We start from the raw sequence: 27284 nt of genomic DNA on the forward strand, positions 1-27284 counted from the left end.
AAAAAAGAAATCAGAGGGTAAATTTGTTGAGGGTTTTTTTTGTTTTTGTTTGTTTTTGGTTTTTTTTTGTTTGTTTTGTTTTTGTTTTTGTTTTGAGAAAGCGTCTTGCTCTGTTGCCGAGGCTGGAGTGCAGTGGTGTAATCTTGGCTGACTGCCTCCTCCACCTCCCAGGCTCAAGAGATTCTCAAGCTTCAGCCTCCTGAGTAGTTGGAATTATAGGCAAGCGCCACCAAGCTCAGCTAATTTTTTTGTATTTTTAGTAGAGACGGGGTTTCACTATGTTCTCCAGGCTCATCTTAAACTCCTGGCCTCAAGTGATCCTCTCACCTCAGCCTCCCGAAGTGCTGAGATTACAGGCGTGAGCCACTGCACCCTGCCGATTGAGGAGATTTGTCAGCAAAACCCCAAACGAGATGCAGAGAAAATGGAGACACAGGTAAGAGGAGGGCAGGATACCTGTCTTGGGTTCCTGGGGTAGGGAGGGTTGGCAGGAATAGGATTGGAAGTAAAGAAACAAATAACTCCTAGTCCTCATTCTGCTGCATTGAGCCTTCCCGGAATATTGTCCAGATAGGCCCTTGTTGCTCCTGTATGATTGGGACCTCCCTTCTACCCACACAGTCCTGTGAAGCGTCACATCTGCTGGCCTGGGCCTCACACACATAAACCCATCTCTCCCAGTTCCCCTGTGTTAATCCACCCTTGCATTCCAGAAGCTGAACGCCAAGTTGAAGATGAATACTTTGTGCCCTATAACCCAGATAGTCTAGATTTATATTCATATCTTCCTTTACAGCTATTCTGAGTTCAGCTGAACCACCCTGGGAAATTCACTTATATTTGCTGAAATCAGTTTCTCATCTGTAATATGGACACAAAAGTAGTACCTAATTCATAGGGTTATTGTTTTTTGTTTGTTTGTTTTTATGAGACAGAGTCTCACCCTGTTGCCCAGGCTGGAGTGCAGTGGCGTGCGATCTCAGCTTACTGTAACCTCTGCCTCCTGGGTTCAAGGGATTCTCCTGCCTCAGTCTCCGAAGTAGCTGGGATTACAGGTGCCCCCCACCACCCCCGGCTAATTTTTCTATTTTCAGTAGAGATGGGGTTTCACCATATTGGCCAGGCTTGTCTTGCACTCTTGACCTTGTGATCCGCCCACCTTGGCCTCCCAAAGTGCTGGGATTATAGGCGTGAGCCACCGTGCCCGGTTTCATAGGATTATTGTTTATGCGACAGTGTTTATTACAATTCCTGGAACATAGAAGATGTTTAATGAGAAGAAGCTATTATGGTAAGATAATTTATCAAAATATTAAATTCAGTTGTTCCTATATCTCCACCCTACCTCTTCTCCAACTGCAAATAAAATAAATGAATAGCTAGATTTCAATTTCTTTCTTTCTTTTTTTTTTTTTTTGAGACAGAGTCTCCCTCTGTCACCCAAGCTCACTGCAGTGGTGCGATTTCGGCTCACTGCAACCTCTGCTTCGCGGGTTCAAGCAATTGTCCTGCCTCAGCCTCCCCAGTAACTAGGATTACAGGTGTGTGCCACCATGCCTGGCTAATTTTTTGTATTTTTAGTAGAGACAGGATTTCACCATCTTGGTCATGGCTGGTTTCAAACTCTTGACCTCAAGTGATCTGCTTGCCTCGGCCTCCCAAAGCCCCAGGATTATAGGCATGAGCCACTGGGCCTAGCCGCAATTTCTTAATTCAGGAATTTTGGCACCAGAAGAAGGGAAGAGGAAGAGGTATGTGGAAACCAGAACATACCAAAATCCGCACACAAGCATTCCAAACATCCAGAACCGTGTCTCCCAAAGGGGGGTGATCTGCACTCACAGGGGACATTCGGCAATGCTTGGAGGCATTTCTGATTGTCACTACTGTGGGTAGGGTGCTGCTGGTATCTAGTAGGTACCGATCAAGGATGCTGCCAAATATCTAACAATGCACAGGACAGCCCCTCAAATGTCAGTAGCGCTGACGTTGAGACACCCTGATCTAGGGCCTTGAGGCTAACTTGCTTGGTTGACAGGTGAGAAACTTGAGTAGAATGTGAGATTGAAGTTGTAAGTGAACAGAGCTGAGCCTTATAAACTGAAAAAAATGTAGAATCACTTTGAGAATTCATTAAGGGAAAGAGGATAACATAGACCAGTTTGGGGATAACAAAGATCATAGGCAGCATTTTGGGGGGAAAATCAATTTACGTATTTACCCTAAAGCACACAAATCTTAGTATTGTAGCTGTTGATGAAATTATTTTGGCTGGGTACGGTGGCTCACACCTGTAATACCTACACTTTGGAAGGTCAAAGCAGAAAGATGGCTTGAGCCCAGGAGTTCAAGACCAGTCTGGGCAACATAGTGAGACCCCCATCTCTAAAAATAAAAATTAATTAATTAAAATTTATAAAGAAACTATTTTATCAGGCAGGGTTACTTTCCTTTTGCAATCTCATTTTGTTTTTCAGTAAAAATTCTGTATATATTTCTTGTGCTGCTTTTCTGCAGGATATAAAAGAAGTCAGTGGTGCCCATGTTTTTATCCAGAATGTATGGTGGCAATAACAATCAGGAAGAGAAAGTGGACCTTCTCTTTCCTTTGACACCCTTGGAAAATCCGAGTTGCAATTTGTTATGCTGTACATACAAGATAAGGCAACAGGCCTCCTTGGAAAAACGGATTCTCGTGGCTGATATCAGACACTGGAACCCCCCAGCAGTGGACCCAAGAGCCCCAGAATCAATTCAGATCTAAATCTGCTCAGCTTGTCAAGTACACCCATTGGGCATCCCAACCCAAGTGTTGCCAAACAGAGTGGGATGACCATGGACCATGGACCCTTAAAAACTATTTATATTCTGCTTCATTACGCATGTTCATTCTCAAATGCTCCCCTACATATTTTTAAAATGAAAAAACCAATAGCTATATACCTTTATTTATTTATTTATTTATTTATTGAGACAGAGCCTCACTCTGTCACCCAGACTGGAGTACAGTGGTGCGATCTCAGCTCACTGTAACCTCCACCTCCTGGGCTGAAGGGATTCTCGTACGTCAGCCTCCCGAGTAGCTAGGACTACAGGCACATGCCACATGTCCGGCTAATTTTTTGCATTTGTAATAGAGATGGGGTTTCACCACGTTGGCCAGGCTGATCTCACACTCCTGGCCGCATGTGATCCACCTGCCTCGGCCTCCCAAAGTGCTGGGATTACAGACGTGAGCCACCACGCCCAGCCTAGCTATATTCTTTGAAACATATTTATTCCTAATATATAAACACCTTGTGTTTTTTTCCTCTTTCAAAATTTCTGTTCATGACTAACTCTGATTTATCTGAGTTTTAAACTGTTAGAGAAACTCTTATCTAATTTTTGCTTTTTTTACTTTTGTTGATTTTATTTTTTTTGAGGTAGAATCTTGCTCTCTTGCCCAGGCTGGAGTGCAGTGGCACCATCTCGGCTCATTGCAACCTCTGCCTACTGGGTTCAAGCAATTCTCCTGCCTCAGCCTCCCAAGTAGCTGGGATACAGGCATGTGCCACCACGCCTGGCTATTTTTTTTTTTTTTCTGAGACAGAGTCTCACTCTGTCGCCCAGGCTAGAGTGCAATGGCGTGATTTCGGCTCACTGCAACCTTCGCCTCCCAGGTTCAAGTGATTCTCCTGCCTCAGCCTCCCCAGTTGTTGGGACTACAGGAGCCCACCTCCAGACCTGGCTAATTTTTATATTTTTAGTAGAGACAGTTTTCACCATGTTGGTCAGGCTGGTCTAGAACTCCTGACCTCAGGTGATCCACCCGCCTCTGCCTCCCAAAGTGCTGGGATTACCTGTGTGAGCCACCGTGCCTGGTCTGCCTTTTTTTTTTTTTTTTTTTTTTTTTTTGTAATAGGGAAGGGGTATCACCCTATTGGTCAAGCTGGTCTCAAACTCCTGGCCTTAAGTGATCCGCTCGCCTTGGCCTCCCAAAGTGCTGAAATTACAGGCGTAAGCCACCATGCCTGGCCTGCTTTTTTACTTTTGAAATGTTTGTTGGATATTCACCTTTCCATACCATCATCAGTTAATTGAATTTTTAGCAGAAATGTCATCTCTGTATCCTCATGCATCATTTCCTTGTATTGTCTCTAATAATACAATACAGCGGGTTGAAATCCTTAATGCAAGGGCAGATTTGGCACTCATGTTGTGTTTTCATGGTGCTCTGCCAAACTTCGGGGTGAGCATTGAGCTACTGGAGAGTCAAGGGGCCTGGGATTAAATCCTGACATCATGTTTTGGCAATAACGTATTTTTGGCGAGGCATCAAATACCTCTGTGCTTCAATCTCATGCCTGTAAAACAGGGGTCATCATTCCTACCCTGCTTATATAAAGGAAGATTCATGTGCTGAGCCTTGAGGGATGGGACACCTTCTAAATATGATGGTAGAGAAATGGCACCCTGGGGGAGAGAACAGCATGTGCAAAGATGAGAGATATACAGGGACTCTAAGTGGTACACCTTTTACTGAAATGTAGAGTATTAATGAAAGAGGAATGACAGGCCAGGCATGGTAGCTCATACCTTAATCCCAGAACTTTGGAAGGCAGAGGTGAGTGAGGCACCTGAGGTCAGGAGTTCAAGGCCAGCCTGGTTGATATGGTGAAATCCCGTCTCTACTAAAAGTAGAAAAATTAGCCAGCTGTGGTGGGGGGCACCTGTAATCCCAGCTACTTGGGAGGCTGAGGCAGGAGAATCACTTGAACCTGGGAGGTGGAGGTTGCAGTGAGCCAAGATCGCGCCATAGCACTCCAACCTGGGTGACAGAGTGAGACTGTGTCTCAAAAAAAAAAAAAAAGAAAAGAAAGAAAGAAAAGAAAGAAGAATCACAACAAAGACAGGGAAAGCGGGCTGAAACTAGATTTTTAAGGCAGCTGAATGACATGTTAAGAACATTTCTGCTGGACAGGCCAACTCCCTTCCTTTAAAAAAAAAGAAAAAAAGTTGGCATGGTGCTGTGGCTCACGCCTGTAATCCCAACACTTTGGGAGGCCAAGGTGGGCGGATCACAAGGTCAGGAGTTTGAGACCAGTCTGGCCAACATGGTGAAACCCTGTCTCTACTAAAAAAATACAAAAATTAGCCAGGCATGGTGGCGTGCGCCTGTAATCCCAGTTACTCGGGAGGCTAAGCCAGGAGAACTGCTTGAACCTAGGAGGCAGAGGTTGCAGTGAGCTGAGATCGCACCACTGCACTCCAGCTGGGCAACAGAGCAAGACTGTATCTCAAAAATAAATAAGTAAATAAAATAAAATAAAAACAAAATTTTATAGGACAGGGTCTCACTATGTTACCCAGGCCAGTCTTGAACTCCTGAGCTCAAGTAATACTCCTGCCTCAGCCTCCCAAAGTGCTAGGATTACAGGCACGAACCTCCATAACCAGCCCTAATTCCCTTCCTAGAAGCCTCAAAGTACTGCCAACAGTCCCTTCTGAGTGGGTCTTTACACACGGATGGCCATCCAGATGGACCACCACCTAGCCAGACAATGGGGGGACCTGACTCATCATCCTTATGGGGTGGCCAGTAGCCTATGGGTACAGTGGCCTGAAGGCTCTTCCTCACAGGGCCCCTTATGTTAACCGATTACTGGTGGGACCATTTGTTCTCTTTCAGTGGACATATATTGAGTCCTTCAGTAGAATCAGTAAACGTAGAGAGGAGGTGAGTAACTAAGAAGTGGTAGGTGCCTGTTGATGAGGTGTAACAGCTCAACTGCTGGCTCAACTGTGCTACAACCTGAAAGATCTTCTGCTTCTCGATTACCCGTGAGGGCTACCACTGTGAAGTTTTTTTTGTTTTGTTTTTTCTTTTCCTTTCGTTTGAGACAGAGTCTCAGGCTGGAGTACAGTGGCGTGATCCCCACTCACTGCAGCCTTGGCTCCCGGGCAATTCGCCTGCCTCAACCTTCTGAGTAGCTGGGAGTACAGGTGCACACCACCAGGCACAACTAATTTTTTTTTTTTTTTTTCTTCCAGTAGAGACGAGGTTTTACCATATTGGCCAGGCTGGTCTCCAACTCCTGACCTCAGGTGATCCACTCACCTCGGCCTCCCAAAGGCTGGGATTACAGGTGTGGGCCACCACACCTGGCCACTTTTTAAATTTGTGGTAACAGCTGTGTTCTGAACCACAACCCTGCTGTGAGCAATGACATATAAAGTGCGAGGTGCAGCCAGTGACCACAAGGCATTTATTTTGCCTGAACACATCCAGCTGTTACACAGAGCAAGCCTCACTTCTTCCTATTAGCAGAATCCTTTTCTACCTGACCTGAGCTCAGTGTTGAATTTCAACCTTCATCTTATCCTTGAGCTATTGTTGGAGTTTCAGTTTTTCAAGACGCTCATAATCCTTGGCTTTCCTCTCAAGTAAAGAAAAAAAAAAAGCAGCATATTAATTTTTTAAAATAGAGATGGGGTTTCACTATGTTGCCCAGGCTGATCTTGAATTCCTGGGCTCAAGCGATCCTCCCGCCTTGGCCTCCCAAAATGCTGGAATTATAGCCATCAGCCACTGTGCCTGGCCGTTTAATTTTTCTTCAATTTTTTTTTTTTTTTTTTTTTGAGATGTTGCTCTGTTGCCCAGGCTGAAGTACAATGGTGATCTCGGCTCACTGCAACCTCTGCCTTCTGGGTTCAAGTCATTCTCTTGTGCCTTTATTATTTATGATAACCTTTTTTATTTTATTTTAAGGAAAGAGACCACTACTACTCCTGCTGCCCTCCCACCCTCACCTTGCCTAGTTCACAAGACAGGAGGAAAGAGAGAAAGGATCAAAAGTAAGATAAATAGCTAGACAACCTTGGCACTACCACCTGGCCCTAGGAGTTAAACAAAGTAATAATAATAACATCAATCCCTGACTTAACTACTTGTGTTATCTGTAAATCCTAGACACTGTTTGAAAAAAAAAAGCACTGTAAAACTTTTTGTTCTGTTAGCTGATGCATGTGGGCCCCAGTCACATTTCCCATGCTTGCTCTATTTATCACGACCCTTTCACGTGGACCCCTTAAAGTTCTAAGCCTTTAAAAAGGCCAAGTATTTCTTTTTTGGGGAGCAAGGCTCTTAAGATGCGAGTCTGCTGACGCTCCTAGCCGAATAAAAAACCTCTTCCTTCCTTAATCCGGTGTCTGAGGAGTTTTGTCTGCAGCTTGTCTGCGGCTTGCCTGACTCCAGCCTGAGACTCTGTCTCAAACGAAAGGAAAAGAAAAAACAAAACAAAAAAAACTTCACAGAGGTAGCCCTCACGGGTAATCGAGAAGCAGAAGATCTTTCAGGTTGTAGCACAGTTGAGCCAGCAGTTGAGCTGTTACACCTCATCAACAGGCACCTACCACTTCTTAGTTTTGCCTGCTGCTTTTCTTGGTTCCCTGACCGGGAAGCGAGGTGATTAAAGGACAGTCGAGGCAACCTCTTAGGCAGCTTATGCCTGCCCTGTAGAGCATCGCTGCAGGGGACTCTGGCCAGCTTGAGCGATGCGGAGCCTGAGAGCACTCCAGGATAGGCATTTGCCCCGGTGGAACGCCTCCTCAGCAGGCCCCTGTGGGGGATCAACACAGTGGCTGAACACCGGGAAGGAACTGGCACTTTAAGTCCGGACATCTGAAACTTGGTAAGACTGGTCTTTGGAACTTGCCCACTCCATTTGAGTGGAAGCGTGGCCTGATCACCCACGGTGTGCCTGTACCGGCACTTTGGTTTTTGTTTTTGACTTGACTTGAATTAATTGCTTGATACTTTGGTTTTTGTTTTTGACTTGACTTGAATTAATTGCTTGATACTTTGGTTTTAGTTTTGATTTTGACTTGACTTGAATTGCTTGATAAACAGGGGTGCCTTTATTGGCACTTTGGTTTTGGTTCTGATTTTGACTTTGGCTTAAATTGCTTGACCAACAGGTGTGCCTTTAACAACACTTTGGTTTTAGCTTTGATTTTGATTTAGTGTGAATTAGGTGAGTGAGTGACTTTTTAACCTTTCCTTCTTGTAGTGTGAATGTTGTTTTGTCTTGAGAGAAGAATAGATCAGACACTCCGCTAGGAACTGGGTTAAAAAAATTTCAACAAGAGAAAAGGAAAGTCATCAAATCATCAAAACTTACTCTATTAAAATGCATGTTACAGAACCTTAAGGAAAGTTTTGCAGGAGATTATAGAGTTAAGTTAATCCCTTAGAGGTTAAGATCTCTGTGTGAATTAGAACTGCCCTCTTTTGGTGTTGGATGGCCCACCGAAGGAAATATAAATGAAGAACAATTGGCCATGTATTTAAGGTGGTGACAGAGGTTGGAGGACAGCCAGTGTACCTAGATCAAATTCCTTTATAGTGACTCATGGTTAAATATAATATAGACAAAACCAGCATAAATTTAGCCCTGTTTAACAGCTTATTGCAAAAAAGCCAAAGGTAAAAGTAAGAGCAGCTTCACCAGCAGACACGGAGTTAGAAAAGGGAGTCCCAGAAACAGCAAGAGAAGCCAATTTTGCAGGAGCCACCAGAGATAATAGAAATTCTTTCTCTATATGTCCCAGCCTACCGTGCTTTACCAAGGCCAACAGCTCCCTCAGAAACGAGATTCAGGAGCTCCCTCTCAGGGAGACGCGAGGACCTGTCTATTACAATCAGGCCCACATGGCGGGGGTGGGCAACAGACTTTCATCTATCAGCCCTTTTCAACCATTGATCTACTAAACTGGAAACACCCTGAACCCGCCACCTTGCTCCCGGCAGCACGACTGTGTAGAGGTGTTGGACTCAAGTTTACTCTAGCAGACCTGACCTCCGGGACCAGCCTTGGGCATCAGTAGACTAGGAGCTATATGTGGACGGGAACAGCTTCATCACCCACAAGGAAAGAGATGTGCAGAATATGCGGTGGTAACCCTCGACACTGTCGTTAAGCTGAGCTCATTGCTTTAATTCGGGCCCTAGAACTCAGTAAAGCTAAAACTGTAAACATTTACACTGACTCTCGGTATGCCTGTTTAACCATCCAAGTGCATGGAGAATTATATAAAGAAAAGAGCCTGTTAAACTCTAGGAAAAAGGGGAAGAAAACACCCAGAGAATGCAACTCAGCTTCAGCGTTTACAGAGGTACTGAGAAGCACTTCTGCAGAGGCTAAGAGTTGGTAGAAAAAAGCAAGTAATATAAAAAAAGATTCCAGGATTGCTTCAAGGAGCTGACAAGATCCTAAGTCAGTTTTATAAGAGACTGTATAAAGCATTCTGGGCTGGGCGCGGTGGCTCAAGCCTGTAATCCCAGCACTTTGGGAGGCTGAGACGGGCGGATCACGAGGTCAGGAGATCAAGACCATCCTGGCTAACACGGTGAAACCCCATCTCTACTAAAAATACAAAAAAATTAGCCGGGCGTGGTAGCGGTGCCTGTAGTCCCAGCTACTCGGGAGGCTGAGGCAGGAGAATGGCGTGAACCCGGGAGGCGGAGCTTGCAGTGAGCTGAGATCCGGCCACTGCACTCCAACCTGGGCAACAGAGCAAGACTCCGTCTCAAAAAAAAAAAAAAAAAAAAGCATTCTGGCTTTATGCCCCATTTAACCCTGAGGCTGCTGAAAATCAATATATAGTGAATACTTCATTTGTAAAGCAAGTCCATGGTAACATCAAGCAGAAGCTGCAGGCATGAATATCATCCAGTCTATAAAAGTGGCCATCGAGGTGTATGTTAACTGTAACAAAGAAACAAAACTGGGAAAGAGCAAAAGAAAAAGAAAGACTAAGAGTAAGTGTAAAAAAAGAGAAATTAGCAACGTGAGAGGACGTGGACGTGGATGTAGATATGAAAGAAGTCAAGTTAGGCAAAGATGCAAGAGCCGGACCAGGCTAGAGAGAGATTAATGTGCGAGATGCAAAAAGAAAAGGACACTAGAAGGGTAAATGTTCAAAAAGGCAATAAAGGAAATGGCCAAGGCTGCAAGACAAAGAGGCCATCGGCCAAGGGCTGCTGCACCTTGGAGGAACCAAACACTGATCTGATCAGACTGACAGGAGCTGAATAATGTAAAGATTAGGGCAGACTTTATATTAGGCTCCCAGGAGCCCATGGTCACATCAGAAGTTAAAAGCAGCAAGATTCTGCCGTATCTGGATTCCAATTTCTCACTGAAGGCTAAGCCACTAAATAGAATTACAAAGGGGTTGTGGAGGGAGAAGAACCCCATCCTCTAAGAAACTTAGACAGGAAAAAGAGCCATACCTTGTGAAAACTTGCTTATAGACTTTACAGAACTGCCCCGTGCTGGAGGCTATCGGTACATGCTAGTGCTTGTTTGCTCATTTAAAATAAAATCAGGTTTTTGCCTATGGTCCTCCTCTGAGTCAGGTGCACCCCCACCGAACAAACTAGGTATTTGCCCTATAAGATTTTGTTTGGTTGGCCACCCCCAAATCATAGGTAAAATTAAAGGTGACCTCCTGAAACTAAAGAAATTAACCTTAAGAAAGCAAATGCAGGTTTTAAAAATAGCCATACAAAGTGTTCATAATTAAATAAATGAAAATGCCTATAAGCCTGACACCCCTTTAAATCTAGTGACTCTGTTTAAAGTAAAATCTAATTTTTCTAGGACCCATATAAGATGGGCCCTATACTGTAACCTTGTCCACTCCCACTGCTGTTAAAGTTGCAGGTGTTGTGTCTTGGATCCACCACAGTCAGCTAACACCGGCAGCTCAGGACAAGTGGACCAGCCGGCAGGACACAGATCATCCAACCTGGCTGATCCTGAGACGAGACCAAGCTGCTACTGAGGATGACAGCCCTGTTCTGGTCACTCCGGATACTGACCAGTCTACGCAAGGCTGAAGCTTGAGGAGACAACAAGCCCTGCTCTAGTCACACACCGGCAGCTGACTAGTCTACATATGGTCGAAGCTTGAGGACTTGTCAAGCAAGTAAATGTAGTTAAAAGTCTTAATAGTTTTCCTGCAATCCTAACTGTTTTCCTATTGTTCTGTCGCTGTATTCAACCTTTTTCCCAGATAAGGACCTCTTTTGTCCTTGCTGTACATTGTTTTGTTGTTGTTACCCCCCATAACCATGCTAGAAGAAACACCTATATAAGGTGTCACTACTGTACACAAACTACTTAGGAAACCCAGACCCGTCTAGTCCAGCAACAATTCCGAGTCTTACAGTCATTCTTTAAACATAAACCAGAAGTTACCAGAACTTCTTCCTTTAGCAAAAACAGAAAAAGCCTATGTGCTCAGTTGGCTGAACACATTGCTGGCAGTCTGGATGTTCCTTCATGTTATGTTTATAAAAAGGCTAACATAGGAGACCAATGGCCTTGAGAAGCAAAAGAGTTAATGCCTCAAGATAACTTTACTTTAACTCTTTCCCCAAACAGATACCCCAAGTTCAAGCATCTGGCTCTTAAAAACTTCTGTTATTAAAAAATACTGTGTTACTCGCTAAGAAAAAGCTTTTCAGACCCAGTGACAAAACTAACCTGCTTAGGACATGACAAAGTTGATACATGTGCCTGTACCAGTTTAACACAGGTTTGATCCTAGGTCTTCATTTAGAAAATAGTTTCCAGCTATAAAAATTTAAAACCCTCATTATAAGTATATTACTGGTAATAGAAAGTTACTTGCTGCTCCCCTGTGTATTACACTTGTTCCTTCAAATGATAAAAGGTTTTGTAGCTACCATGGTTCATCAGAAAACTTCAGGACAAGTGTATTACATAAAACACTATCGCTCTGTATTGCAAAGAGACTCAGAAAGTAAAAATAAAAGTGAGAACTCCCAGTAATTAGTGAAAATTCTCAAAGCAGGGGACAAGGTCTCTGTCACACAAGCTGGAATGCAGTGGCGCGATCGTGGCTTACTGCAGCCTCAACCTCCCAGGCATCAGTCCTCCCACCTCAGCCTCCTGAGTAGCTGGCACCACAGGCACGCATCAGCATGCCCAGCTAGTTTTTGTATTTTTAGTAGAGATGCGGTTTCACCATATTGCCCAGGCTAGTTCTGAACTCCTGAGCCCAATCAATCCAGCCGCCCTGGCCTCCCAAAGAACTGAGATTACAGGCTTGAGCCACTGCACCCAGCCTATTCATAGTAATTTTTAAGTGGCCTAGGTCAGTGCCTCACAATCTTTAACAATCACGTGAATCACATGGGAGTCTTGTTGAAATGCTGATTCCAGGCTAGGCGCAGTGGCTCCCGCCTGTAATCTCAGCTCTTTGGGAGGTCGAGGTGGGCAGATCACTTGAGGTCAGGAGTTCCAGACAAGCCTGGCCAACATGATGAAACCCCATCTACACTAAAGATACAAAAATTAGTCGGGTGTGGTGGTGCATGCCTGTGATCCCAGCTACTTGGGAGGCTGAGGTAGGAGAATTGCTTGAACCTGGGAGATGAAGGTTGCAGTGAGCTGAGATCACACCACTGCACTCCAGCCTGGGCAACAGAGCAAGACTCCATCTCAAAAAAAAAAAAAAAAAAAAAGCTGATTCCAATTCAGTAGGCCTGGGGTAGGCCTGAGAATCTGCATTTCTTACACCACCCAGATGGTGATGGTGCTGCTAGCTTACAGACCAAATGGGGTATAGAGCATTTTATCTACCTGTAATCGTTAATGAACTGATTAAAAAAAAAAAAACTCTCTAAAAATCAAAACAACAGCTATTGATGTTTTCCTCTTACTACCAGGATCTTATGTTGCTTACAATATATTAAATATTCTGTCTATTTGTGGTTATCAGTCTCCTTGTCTAGATTAATTGTACTTATTAGCCCAGGAATCTGTGCTAAATCTCTAAAGCTGAGTTAGGTCTCCATGGCAATTTTGTAGCTTTGCCAGCCTCGCTGCTAGGTAGGCTACCAAAACTCCAGAATAAACACACTTTCCAGGCAACTTTTTTGGATCACTTCCTCCACTTCCAACCTGGCGGACCCAGTGGCTGATGTTCAGGTTGTGCTTACGTACAGTGCCGAGCAGGGCACTGAAGACCCGGGTGGGCTAAATCCTGCTTGGCAGCTTCCTGTGATGTGTGTGTGGTTGTGTTAGAGGATTTTATTTTTTTCCCCTTCAGCAGTTCTGATGGGATCTTTTGCCTTCTTGCACCATTTCTGAAGTTCCCGGGCCTGTTGTTTGACCCAGTGTGTCTCACAGTCATCTGCATCATGCCTGTGGTCTTCTTGGGTGACAATGGGAATGCCCTGGTGTTAGAACCCTGTACTCCTGACATAAACAGCGATAAACAGCGTGGTATCATTTTTGCGTCCCTGCAATCCCTTTGTTCCACTGTTGCCCTTTCTTTTTTTTTTTTTTTTTTTTTTTTTGAGACAGTCTCGCTCTGTCACCCAGGCTGGAGTGCAGTGGCATGATCTCAGCTCACTGCAACCTCTGCCTCCTGGGTTCAAGCAATCTTCCTGTCTCAGCCTCCCAAGTAGCTAGGATTACAGGTGTGCATCACCACGCCCAGCTAATTTTTGTAGTTTTAGTTTTATAGGATTGGGGTAGGTAAAGGAAAATTACAGTCAAAGGGGTTGTTCTCTGGCAGGCAGGGGTGGGGGCATCCCGAGGTGCTCAGTGGGGGAGCTTTTGAGCCAGAATGAGCCAGGAAAAGGAATTTCACAAGGTAATGTCATCAGTTAAGGCAGGAACAGGACATTTTCACTTCTTCTGTGGTGGAATGTCATCACTTAAGGCAGGAACTGGCCATCTAGACGTGTATGTGCTGGTCACAGGGGATATGATGACTTAGCTTTGGCTCAGAGGCCTCACAGAGATCATCCTGGCTAACATGGTGAAACCGTATGTCTACTAAAAATACAAAAAATTAGCCGGGTGTGGTGGTGGGCACCTGTAGTCCCAGCTACTCGGGAGGCTGAGGCAGGAGAATTGCTTGAACCCGGGAGGCAGAGCTTGCAGTGAGCCAAGATCACACCACTGCACTCCAGCCTGGGTGACAGAGCGAGACTCCATCTCAAAAAAAAAAAAAAAAAAAAAAATGAATGAGGTTGAGGTTGGCCGGGTGCAGTGGCTCACACCTATAATTCCAGCACTTTGGGAGGCTGCGGTGGGCAGATCACCTGAGGTCAGGAGTTCGAGACCAGCCTGGCCAAAGTGGTGAAACCCCATCTCTACTAAAAATGCAAAAATTAGCTGGGTGTGGTGTTGGGCGCCTGAGGTAGGAGTTGCTACTTGGGAGGCTGAGGTAGGAGAATTGCTTGAACCCAGGAGAAGGAAGTTGCAGTGAGCCGAGATTGTGCCACTGCACTCCAGCCTGGGCAACAGAACAAGACTCTGTCTCAAAAAAAAAGAAGAATGAATCAGGCATCTGTTACTACATAGCAATCTACCCTAAGACACAGGTGATTAAAAACAGTCATCGTTTACTTATTTATTTAGCACAATTGTGAAGGTTGATCGGGTAGTTCTGCCACTGGCCTCACGTGGACTCACTCCTACAGCTGCAGAAAGCTGAGGGCTCAGCAAGAGCTGGGAGTCCACAGTGGTCCCACTCACATGCTCAGGCTTCAGGTAGGACAGCTGGAAGAGCTGAGATGGCCTTTCTTCCCAGGCTACTTCACAGCGTGGTGATCAGGGAGAGATTCTGTGATGCAGTAAGCTTTGAGCTGAGGTCTTCTGAGGGGTTCAAAGGCTGTTGTAAGTAGGCAAAAGGGGAGAGGCTGGTAAGAGCAAGGGAACTTATTTACAAGAAGGAATCACATGAGTTGAGAACCCATGAGGTGGGAAGAAGTATGATGGTTTCTAGAAATAAAGGAATAGTCAGTTCGGCTACTACACACAAGAAAAGGGGGAGCATGGAGGATGGATCACGCATGTTCAAGGAACTAGGGATTTTTTGTTTTAATTCTCATACTAACATTACCAGGAAGGGTCCCAATCCAGATCCCAAGGGAGCGTTCTTGGATCTTGCACAAGAAAGAATTCAAGGCAAAACCTCAGCAGAAATTAAGTCAACAGTATCTGGGTGGATAGAGTAAAGTGAAAGGAAGTTTATTAAGAAAGAAAAGGAATAAAGAATGGCTACTCCATAGGCAGAGCAGCCCCAAGGGCTGCTGGTTGGCTATTTTTTATGGTCAGTTCTTGATTATATCCTAAACAAGGTGGGGATTATTCATAAGTTTTCTGGGAAAGGGATGGGCAATTTCTGGAAATGAGGGTTTCCCCCCTTTCAGATTATATAGGGTAACTTTCTGATGTTGTCATGGCATTTGTAAACTGCCATGCTGCAGGTGGGAGTGTCTTTTAGCATGCGAATCCATTATAATTAGTGTATAATGAGCAGTCAGGATGACCAGAGGTCACTTTTGTCACCATCTTGGATTTGGTGGGTTTTGACCAGCTTCTTTACCGCACCTTTTTTCAGCAAGGTCTTTGTGACCTGTACTTTGTGCCAACCTCCTATCTCATCCTGTGACTAAGAATGCCTAACCTGGGAATGCAGTCCAGTAGGTGTCAGCCTTATTTTACCCAGCCCCTATTCAAGATAAAGTTGCTCTGGTTCAAATACCTCTGGCACTAAGAATAATAGGAAACCACTGAGAGGTTTTTTTGTTTGTTTGTTTTAATACAGATGGTATTTTGCCACGTTGCTCAGGTTGGTCTCAAATTCCTGGGCTCAAGCAATCTGTTCAACCTCAGCCTCCCAAAGTGTTGGGATTATAGGAGTGAGCCATGGTGTCCAGCCTGAAAGGTTTTAAGTGTAGGGAAGTTTAAACTTTCCCTCTGAAAGCTCAAACTAATAGGCAGCTAACAAGAAAAAATGCATACAAATTTATTAAAGTGCCCATGGACACAAGAGACTCAAAGAAGGGCCAGGTAGTTGAGGCCTAATAGCACCCTTTTCATAGGGGAAAGGGAGATGGAGGACATAGGTGATTGTGAGGGAATAATGAATGAGCCCAAAGAACAGAAAATGTCCTGGGACAAAGGTTTTCTGAGCTCTGAGGGAAGTTTTGGAAAGGGGAGGGGTGGAACTTCACTGAGAACAAAGGTTGTCTTATTATGTAGATTAAGTCTCCCAGATAATGTCTTAGAGCTTCCCTCAGAAGAATAGATGAAGTCTGTTGGATATGGTGATGGTGATGACTTTTAGTCTTTTCTCTGGTGGTTAATCATTCCCGGCTATTTGATGAGTTTCCTAGGGAGGGGGTTTTTATTTTTTTTATTTTTTTATTTTTTTGAGATGGAGTTTCGCTCTTGTTGGCCAGACTGGAGTGCTGTGGTATGATCTCGGCTCACTGCAACCTCTGCCTCCCAGGTTCAAGCGATTCTCATGTCTCAGCCTCCTGAGTAGCTGGGATTACAGGTGTTCACCACCATGCCTGGCTAATTTTTGTATTTTTAGTAGAGATGGGGTTTTACCATGTTGACCAGGCTGGTCTCAAGCTCCTGACCTCAGATAATCTGCCCGCTTTGTCCTCCCATAGTGCTGGGATTACAGGTGTGAGCCACTGATAACTGCATTTCTTTTGAAAGAAGCTTTCCTCAGTGAGATAAGTAACTTCCAGGGAGAGCTCCTCCCTGTACCAGGGGGAGAGAAACAAGAGGTTAGAGAGGCCTTGATTCTGAGCAGCTTCTAAGGCCCTCGGATTTCCATTCATTTAAAAATGCTCAGCATGCCCAAGTATCATACTTTTGGGTATCATTCTCTGTGCCCTAACATAAGCAATAGAGTGACATGATCTGACTTGCCCTTTCAGGAAACATCATGGTTCTATACATGAGGCATTGCAGGGGAACTAGAAGCAGAGCTTCTCAACCTCAGCACTACCGACATTCGGGGTTAGGTAATGCTTTACTGTGTGAGGTTGTCCTGCACATTGCCACATGTTTATCAGCATCTCTGGCTTCTACTCTGTAGATGGCATTTGCACCTCTCCCCCTCTTAGTTGTGACAACCAAAACTGTGTCCAGGCTAGGCATGGCGGTTCACGCCAGTAATTCGAACACTTTGGGAGGCCGACAGAGGAAGATCACTTGACCCCAAAAGTTCAAGACCAGCCTGGACAACATAGAGAGATCCTATCTCTACAAAAAGTAAAAAAAAAAAAACAGAAAACAAAAAACAAACCCATTAGGCATGGTGGTGCATGCCTATAGTCCTAGCTACTCAGGAGGCTGAGGTGAGAGGATCGCTTAAGCCCAGTAGGTCAAGGCTGCAGGGTGCCATGCTCATGCCACTGCACTCCTGCCTGGGGGACAGAGTGAGACCCTATCTCTGAAAAAAATGAAAAAAGAAAGAAAATGTGTCCAGACATTGGACATGTCCCCAGGGGGACAAAATTACCCATTTAGGAAACATTGTGCTAGAGTGAATACAGGGCTTCTCTCTCACTATTACAGTCATCCAGGAGAGAAATAATGATTACTTGGACTTGAGTGGCCAGTAGAGCTGGGGATGAGCAGATGGAATTTGAGAGACAAGGCGATGAACTCAACAGTATCTGGCTGGACAGAGTCATCACGGCAGCCCCATCCTCAACTCTCCTCTCTACTTTCTTCCTTCCACATTCTACCTGCTCTGAAAAAAGAATGCAGTCAAATTTGTGTTGATAAATACTCATAGTCAGTTGGCAAAAAGGATAACACGAGGAATAGAGAGCTCATTTCCACTCTTCTGCAGTTGGTTGATAAAATGTGCATGGAGGGTTAAAGTCTGACCAAGGAATTGATTGAAGATCAGCGAGGCAGTGCATTTCCAGGTTTATGTTTGAACAAGGGAAGTCTAGATATGTGAATAGCAAATGCTGAGAGGTGACAACAGCGGAGGGAGAGTTCTGGAATGAAGTTATATGAGAGACTTCCAATAAACCCGGACCAGTGAGGGCTGCAATTGTCCAGCCTCCCAACCCTCAGCCTGCCGGTCTGCAGAGCCCAGCTTGTTCTCTTTCATTTCAGCAGTGCCCCCCGCTCCTTGGTTTTTATACAAGGAATAATAATAATTCCCTATCCCTTGCCTTCCTGTAAGGAAGCATTGTGAGGAATGGTGAGTTCCCATCCCTAAAACACTTGAAATTCATTCAACAAAACATCCTGCCTTTATTTCATTACCTATAGAGTACAGTTTTCTGTAAGAAAGGAAAGGTTGCGGTTTTCGTTCCTATGAAGGAAAAATAGAAGCCACAGCCCCTTTCAAATCAAAGTTTTGTTCTTGAGTCAAAGGCACTCCTGAGGCTCCTGCTAAGAACAATGAAAAGGTTTTGTTTGATTCTCTAAAGCTATCAGAGTTCATAAAGGTCATCATTTCATTCATGCTGGGTTTGAGGACAGTGTTCTTTCTCTGCTTTTGACAAGCAGCTGGATTTGAAGGCTAAGTTTTCATTTTGTTGCTACCTGGCCCTCTTTCCTTTTTTTCTGACTTAATGTGTATCTAATCACCCAGAAGGTAGTCAGTCATGTTATGATCTATTTTACTTTAAAAGTGTCATCATTATATAAGTTCATGGCAATGTAAGCATATCAAAACTCATAGGAAAATGACAAAACTGAAATCCAATTCCTTTCTTCAGGGTCAGAAGGCTGCTCCCTTTCCACGGGCCTTATTTCTCCCCTGGACAGAGGCAGCCATGAATCATCGTCAAAAACCAGCCAGGCAGCAGCCCTGCTCTCACTTAAGAGTGGGCAGAAGGCTCTTTTATACAGGAAATTCCAGTAAATAAACCTAGAGGCGGAGCTGGGGACCCACAAATGGGATTAACAGACAAGGAGATGAACTCAAAAGTATCTGGAAAGAAAAGATGACAGAAACTTAAAACCACCTTGTGGCAAATACCACCCAGGTGGCTGGGTGTGGTGGCTCATGCCTGTAATCTCAGCATTTTGGGAGGACAAGGCAGGAGGCTCACTTGAGCTCAGGAGTTCCAGACAAGCCTGGATAACACGGTGAAAACTCATCTCTACAATAATTAGCCAGGCGTGGTAGCATATGTCTATAGTCTCAGCTACTTAGGGGGCTGAGATTAGCCATGATTGTACCACTGCACTCCAGCCTGGGCAACAGAGCAAGACCTGGTCTCAAAATGATAATAATAATAATAATAATAATAATAATAATAATAATAGTTGCTAGCAAGAGTAAATGGTAAAATTATTAGTAAGCAAAAGCACAAAGGCAAATAGGATATTTGCACAGACTCAAAGTAAGCATAAGACTCCTCCTAAATTCAAAGGGAAAATAGTAAATTTACAGTGGTGAAATCTGTGATGGAGTTAATATCACCAGTACTGAAACATATCTACATCACGTATCTCCTAATATGATATACTGACAAGGACACAATATCATGTCTGTGATATTCTGGCCAAAAACCCATAATCTTGAATTTTATTTTATTTTTTTGAGACAGTTTCATTTCTTGTTGCCCAGGCTGGAGTGCTATGGCGCCATCTTGACTCACTGCAACCTCCACCTCCCAGGTTGAAGTGATTCTCCTGCCTCAGCCCCCCAAGTACCTGGGATTATAGGCACTTGCCACCACATCTGGCAAATTTTTGTATTTTTAATAGACAGGGTTTCACCATGTTGGCCAGGCTGGTCTTGAACTCCTGACATCAGGCGATCCACCCTCCTCGGCCCCCCAAAGTGCTGGGATTACAGGCCTGAGCCACTGCACCCAGGTATAACTTTGAATTCAATCATAAACAAACATTAGAAAAACCCTAAGTGACTAATGACCTTTGTTAAAAGAAAAACTTTAGGCCAGGTCCAGTGGTGTGTGCCTGCAGTCCCAGTTACTCAGGAGGCTGAGACGGGAGGATCACTTGAGCCCAGGAGTTTGAGAACAGCCTGGGCAATATAGCAAAACTCTGTCTCAAAAAATAAATTTAAAAAAATTAGACAAATTAAATTTAACAGGCCAGGTATGGTGGCTTGCGCCTGTAATTCTGGCACCTTTGGAGGCCAAGGCAGGAGGACTGCTTGAACCTAGGAGTCTGAGATGAGCCTAGGCAACACAATGAGACCCCCATCTCTACAAAAAATAAAATATTTGGCCAGGTGCAGTGCCTTCCACCAGTAATCCCAGCACTTTGGGAGGCCAAGGCGGGTGGATCATCTGAGGTCAGGAGTTCAAGACCAGCCTGGTCAACATGGTGAAACCCCATCTCTACTAAAAATGCAAAAAATTAGCTGGGCATGGTGGTGGGCACCTCCCAGTTACTTGGGAGGTTAAGGTAGGAGAATGGCTTGAACCTGGAAGGTAGATGTTGCAGTGAGCCAAGATCGCACCATTGCACTTCAGCCTGGGCAACAGGAGCGAAACTCTGTCTCAAAAAATAATAAATAAATAGATAAATAAATAAATAAATAAATAAATTTGGCTCATGACTGTAATCCCAGCACTCTGGGAGGCCGAAATGGGTGGATCACCTAAAGTCAGGAGTTCGAGACCAGCCTGACCAACATGGTGAAACCCCGTCTCTACTAGAAATACAAAAATTAGCTGGGTGTGGTGGTGGGCGCCTGTAATCCCCACTACTCAGGAGGCTGAGGCAGGAGAATCACTTGAACCTAGGAGGTGGAGGTTGCAGTGAACTAAGATTGCACATTGAACTCCAGCCTGGGCGACAGAGCAAGACTCTGTCTCAAAAATATTTATTTTTTTGAGTCAAATGGTAGTGCTGGTATTACAGGCAGGAGCCACCATGCCCAGCCTACACACTCTTAAATTTAAGCACGCAACTCTTTCATTTATAACTCATCAGCCAGAACTGAGTCACATGGCCACTCTTAGTAGTAAATGAAGCTGGCCATATACCGAGTTGCAAACAGGGGTTCTATTATTATGGAATAAGAGAAGGACAGACTCTGGAAAATAACTAACAGACTCTTCTACAAGTAATCTTTTTTAAATTTTATTTTTATTTTTGCTCAGGCTGAAGTGCAATGACACGATCATGGTTCACTCCCTCCACCTCCCAGGCTCAAGCAATAGCCCACCTTAACCTCCCAAGTAGCTGGGACCACAGGTACGTGCCACCACACCTGATGAATTTTTTGTAGACATGAATTCTCACTATGTTGTCCAGGCTGATCTCAAACTTCTGGGTTCAAGCAATCCTCCCACCTTGGCCTTCCAAAGTGCTGGGATTACAGGCATAAGCAACAATGCTGGCCAAGTGGTCATTCTTATTACATCCTCAGGGTAGCCAGTGCAGAAGTCAGATGGCTCTAGAATAAACCATGGTTTATTCTAGATGGTTCTAGAATAAAAATAGTGCATTATTATAAATTTTATTAGATGCTAATGCTAATAACAGCTACTGTTCTAGGTATAATTCGTTTCTGGAGAAAATCAGCACAGCTTCTGTACCTGATATGTAGCAACTGAGCTGCCAATACCTTTCCCCTAACCCAATAAACAGAGAATATAAAAGGCAGATGGAGGGGCAAAGTGACTGACACCTGTAATTCCCATCACTTTAGAAGTCCAAGGCAAGAGGACCACTTAAGCTCAGGAGTTTAAGACCACTTTGGGCAACATAGCAGGACCCCATCTCCTCAAAAAATTAAAAAACAGCTGAGTGTGGTGGTGCATGCTTATAGTCTCAGCTACTCAGGCGGCTGAGGCAGGAGAATCACTTGAGCCCAGGAGACTGAGGCTGCAGTGAGCCATGATCATGCACTGCACTCCAGCCTGGGTAACAGAGTGAGACCATCTCTCTCTCTCTCTCTCCCTCTTTTTTTTTTTTTTTTTAAAGGCAGTTGGCTCTTATCTGAGAAGGATATAGCCTCCCTTCATAACCCCAGTACAGGATGACACGTTTTCTGGCACTATGCCACAGAGACCTTTATCGTCTCATTATGGCACAGGTTGTACAATAATGGACCATTACGTACAGATAATTATCATGGTGATAGGACCAGGGGAGCAGGAAGAAACAGGCTTTGCACAGCATCCTTACAGCAGGGAGAGGTGAACTGCTTTGGTGTTGTCAGACACAGCTGGGGAAGAACACAATGAGTTGATGGGAAATCCTCACTGTAGGAAACAGTGTGAGTGATAGAAACATATCATTATCCACCTTCCCTAGAAAGCATGACCTGAGGTAGGGGTCTATGACATTTCCTTTTCTCCCTCCCTCTTTTCTTTTTTTTTCTGTTTATATATCCTTCCTTCCTTTCTTCTTTTTCTTTCAGTATCACACATTCCCTTTCACCAGACTCACCCGGCTGCTGTGTCTGCTGAGTGTCGAGCTCGTCCCCAGCAGCCACCAACCTTGACACCACAATAGGGCACTGTATTTTGGGGGAGTCAGCCAGCAACCTTGTGACATGTTGATAACTTGGACTATTCCATCATAGCTAGGACAGCAATTTGTCCTTTGTAGAATAGACACATTCTGGTTTGGATCTGATCTCCTATGTGCCATACTTCTGCCAGCCCTGTCCATCTGTGGGACTGACTGAATGCCTTATTGTTTCTTTTTATTTTTTTGTTGTTTTTTTAAAAATTTTTTTTCTAGTTTTTTTGTTTGTTTGTTTCATTTGAGTGCCTTATTTATTTATTTGAGAAAAGGTCTCACTCTGTCGCCCAGGCTGTAGTGCAGTGGCACCATCTTGGCTCACTGCAACCTCTGCCTCCCAGGTTCAAGCGATTCTCTTGCCTCAGCCTCCCAAGTAGCTGAGATTACAGGTGTGCGCCACCATACCCTGCTAATTTTTTGTATTTTTAGTAAAGACAGAATTTCACCATCTTGTCCAGGCTGGTTTCAAACTCCTGACCTCAGGTGATCTGCCTTCCTTGGCCTCCCAAAGTGCTGGGATTACAGGTGTGAGCCACTGCGCCCAGCCTGAATGCCTTATTTTTTTATTTTTATTTTTAGAGGCAGTGTCTTACTCTGTTGCCCAGCCTCGAGTGCAGTGACGTGACTGTAGCTCATTGCAGTCTTGGTCTCCTGGGCTCAAGCAATCTCCCTGCCTCAGCCTCCTGAGTAGCTAGGACAACAGGCATGCACCACTGTGCCCGGCTAATTTTTTTATTTTTTGCAGAGTCAGGGTCTCACTGTGTTGCCCAGAGTGGTTTCAAACTCCTGGCCTCACATGATCCTCTTGCCTCAGCCTCCCAAAGTGTTGGTATTACAGGCATGAGTCACTCCACCTGGCCCTGAATACCTTATTTAAGGTGATGTGTTCCACTCCAGAATTGATGCTGATCAAGAAACTCATTGATAGCAAAAGAAGTAATGCAGAAGGCCCGGGCATAGTGGCTCACGCCTGTAATCCCAGCACTGCTGGGAGGCCGAGGTGGCCAGATCACAAGGTCAGGAGTTCAAGACCAGCCTGACCAACATGGTGAAACCCCATCTCTACTAAAAACACAAAAATTAGCCGGGTGTAGTGGTATGCGTCTGTAAGCCCAGCTACTCAGGAGGCTGAGGCAGGAGAATCACCTGACCCTGGGAGGCAGAGGTTGCAGTGAGCCAAGATCACACCACTACACTCCAGCCTGGGCGATAGAGTGAGACTTGGTCTCTAAAAAAAAAAAAAAAAAAAAAGAAGGAATGCAATGAACTGACACCCTTTGGATTTACTGATCTATCTTGCCACATACTCCATTGCCACAAAGCAGCTGGCCTTAAAGAATAGTCCATTGAAACCTTAGCCATGTCCTCGGCTGGGAGGCAACTTACCCAGGTTGGTTGCATTTAACCATGGGCATGCGCATTGGACCACAATCTCGGCCCAATCCATCTCACTAGAATAGTTCTAATTGGCCAAGAATCTTGATTTCCTTGCTACGTAATTTCTTCAGTTTTACCACACCATCGCCCAGACCTTTTTTTTTCTTTTTTAACCTGGCAGCTTTGCCTCCTCCAGAAAGAGTATCTTCATCTACGTTTTGATGACCCCACCTGACCCATTCTGAGAACTGCTGCTTCTTCTAGCCTCCAGAACGATGAGAGAATACGTTTCTTTTTCCTTCTCTTCTCTTCCCCTGCCCTCCCCTCCCCTCCTCTCCTCTCCTCTCCTCTCTTTTCTTTTCTTTTCCCAGATGGGGTTTCACTCTGTCATCCAGGCTGGAGTGCAGTGGTGTGGTCTTGGCTCACTACAGCCTTGACATCCCAGGCTCAAACAATCCTCCCGAGTAGCTGGGATCACAGGCACATGCCACCACACCTGGTTAATTTTTGTATTTTTTGTAGAGACAGCGTTTGCTGGGACTTAGACCCTAAGTCCCAAATGATAAGCCAAGCTCACAGTACAACTGTAGTTTAGAACCCCAGTTCTGGGCCGGGTGTGGTGGCTCATGCCTATAATCCTAGCACTTTGGGAGGCTGAGGCAGGAGGATCACTTGAGCCCAGGAGTTCAAGACCAGCCTGGGCAATATAGCGAGACCTCATTTCTATTTAAAAACCCAAGTTATTTTAGCTCTTCTAGACTTAGAGCCAGGCGTGGTGGTGCATGCCTGTGGTCCCAACTACTCAGGAGGCTGAGCTGGGAGGGTTGCCTGAGCCCAGGAGTGCCAGGCTGCAGCAAGCTATGATCTGCACCACCGCACTCCAGCCTGGGTGAGAGTGAAACCACTTCTCTAAAAAAATAAATAAATAAGACTTTGAAAGACTTTCCTTCACCTCCCTTCTTTTGGAATAGGTTCCAAGGCATGGTTCTGAAACGATCCTATGTGTCCTGCTATGATTTCAGAGAATTTTGATTGCCAGTGGGTTAACTAAATCTTGCCTCTAGATTGCTGTACCTGTCTCAAATCAGCATTTCAATTGAGAGGTTGTCAGAGCACCTACAAGTACAGAGAGCAGGGACTTCGTGGAGTTTATAGGAGGGAATATGCGGTTTTATGCCTGCTTGCTCATAAATGTTTGCCTAATAAATAATTGTGTGTGGCAGAATTCAGTCTGAAATCAGCGCTCATTATCATCCAGGAACAAGATTGTAAGGGGTGAGTTGATGCTCTTCTGTCAATTTTTGGCAGCTAAAGAATCTGCCAAAAGGAAGCTAATAGTTGTGCACAAGCAAGCGGCTTCTGTCAGTTCCTACCACCATGGGAACATTGCAAGCCAAGGCCTGGACAGTCACTGAGGTTGTATTCTGGTGGCTCCAGGGACCTCTGCAGGCTCTGACTTCAGCCTCCATTCTGGCTCCCTTATTGGGCCTGGTTCTGACCATTTTTTCAGACTCACCCTAGATGTGGACATTCTTCTTCTCTCCTGGTTTCTTTGATTGATGCCTAGGGGGTGCAATCCCTGCCCCTTCTTCTCCTTCAGTTTCCCTCCAGATGCTATCTCCTGGCACATCTCGGCTCCAGGTGCTGCTGCTGAAGTCTGGTCCTGTCCACCTAGGAGCTCAGCCTGGGTCCCAGGAACTGCCTGGAGCAAGCATCTTAGCTTCTCTTTTATGGTCAGATCATTTGGCCATGTTTTTTTCTTTCTTTCTTTTTTTTTTTTTTACAGCCACAGGAAAACTTAAAGCCAGTCCCTACAGAGTTGTTATATATTCCATATTGACAGCTAGTATATAATGACACATTTATTACCTTGCATTTCAGATTGAATTGAAAAAACCAAGAGGCTCTGACTTTAAGCCGTAGTCCTTAAAAACATACTGAGGAGAGGGGTGGGGTGCAAGGCACAGTGACCCATGGCTGCACATTGGGATCTGAATGTTTATGCTCTAGTCTGGGCCAAGACCTTACTCTCTGAACTGCAAGATGCCATTGCTTGCTTGCCCCAGAGCTTACCCCAGCTGGAATTTGGAACCAAAGAAGGTCAGAAATTCCAGGGGGAAAAAGCTTATTCCCCCAAAACTGACTTTGTTTATCCCTTTGAAAATTCAAAGGTAAAGCTGACATCCAAAAACATTTTAATGAAAGAGGTCCTTTTTTAGTAAAAGTCATCAGGATATATTGATTTATAGTGCATTTATATATTTAAAGCAGTTCCCTCTACAATGTATCAGCAGAAAACCAACAGCACTCGAAGGCAATTACAAATACATAGATGGGGCCTGATGTCAAATATGTAGATGGGGATATAAGGTAGAAACAACATTGTCATCATGTAGGCAAAACTCTCTTGAAGTTTCCATGAACTATGAATTCTTCGATAGCTGACCAAAATAAATAAATAAATAAATAAAACACAGAAAAAATATAATATATTAAAAATTATATATATATATATATTTTTTTTGGAAACAGACTTTTGCTCTTGTCACCCAGACTGGAGTGCAGTGGTGTAATCTCGGCTCATTGCAAACTCTGCTTCCTGGTTTCAGGTGATTCTCCTGCCTCAGCCTCCCGAGTAGCTGAGATTACAGGCGCTCACCACCAAGCCTGCCTAATTTTTGTATTTTTTAGTAGACAAGGAGTTTCACCATGTTGGCCAGGCTGGTCTTGAATTCCCGACCTCAGGTGATCCACCTGCTTCGGCCTCCCAAAGTGCTGGGATTACAGGCATGAGCCACCGCACCTGGCCTCAGCAACTCTTCTAAAGAGAAAAGAATGAGACAAAACATCTGCCCTTCTGGAGCTTACGTTCTAGTAGAAAATATTCACAAGATAAATAAGTGTATTTACAGCATGTTAGAGAAGAAGTGATAAGGAGGAACAGAAAGTAGGAAGAATGGATAAGACATGGGGCAACATTTTTTAAAAAAACAAATCTTTGTCTTCTAGAAATATCTATTCTAAAATACTCCATAAAAGACGCTTTTGTATTTCCTAGTCTTCTTCTTTCTCTTTGACGTAGGTAATATAAAAGGATATTTTCATCACTAATTTACATTTCACCCCAATATCCAGACAATACACCTTCTATGAATCTATGCATTCGCAAGTTGTTCATCCACACCGCATTTTCCAGTGGCAGAGAGTCCTTGATTTCCATTCTACACTTACATTTTAGAGTTATCTGTTTTCTGCTAACCACTCAGGAAAAGTTTGAGACTAAGAGGTAAAGTTGCCGATACTGAAAATCTTGCAGGCACATTTTCTAGGAGGCTACAGCAGCACCCTTGGGTTCCTCTCTATGATTTAGAAAGTGTCTTATCTGGTCGGGAGGAGTGGCTCATGCCTGTAATCCCAGCACTTTGGAAGTCTGAGGCAGGCAGATCACCTGAGGTCAGGAGTTTGAGACCAGCCTAACCAATATGGTGAAACTCCATTTCTACTAAAAATACAGAAATTAGCCGGGCGCGGTGGCGGGCACCTGTAGTCCCAGCTACTCAGGAGGCTGAGGAAGGAGAATAGTTTGAACCTGGG

At 44.6% G+C, this 27284-nt stretch overlaps 1 long non-coding RNA gene across 2 annotated transcripts in view; it reads left to right on the forward strand.

The window, feature by feature from the left end:
- Nucleotides 1-7065: 7065 nt before the first annotated feature.
- The window catches only part of LOC119627558 (uncharacterized), a 31498-nt gene continuing 11279 nt past the window's right edge, over nt 7066-27284 (forward strand). Inside the window, exons 1-2 of one of the 2 annotated variants that reach the window (XR_012092603.1) lie at nt 7066-7673; nt 10704-11253. This is a non-coding gene — a long non-coding RNA (uncharacterized lncRNA). Of the gene's footprint in view, nt 7674-10703; nt 11254-27284 lie in introns of those variants that run through there. The other variant, XR_005243744.2, reaches the window with a different exon arrangement.

This window comes from Chlorocebus sabaeus, chromosome 3 (genome assembly GCF_047675955.1).
Source record: "Chlorocebus sabaeus isolate Y175 chromosome 3, mChlSab1.0.hap1, whole genome shotgun sequence".
In the NCBI taxonomy this organism is placed as follows: Eukaryota; Metazoa; Chordata; class Mammalia; order Primates; family Cercopithecidae; genus Chlorocebus; species Chlorocebus sabaeus.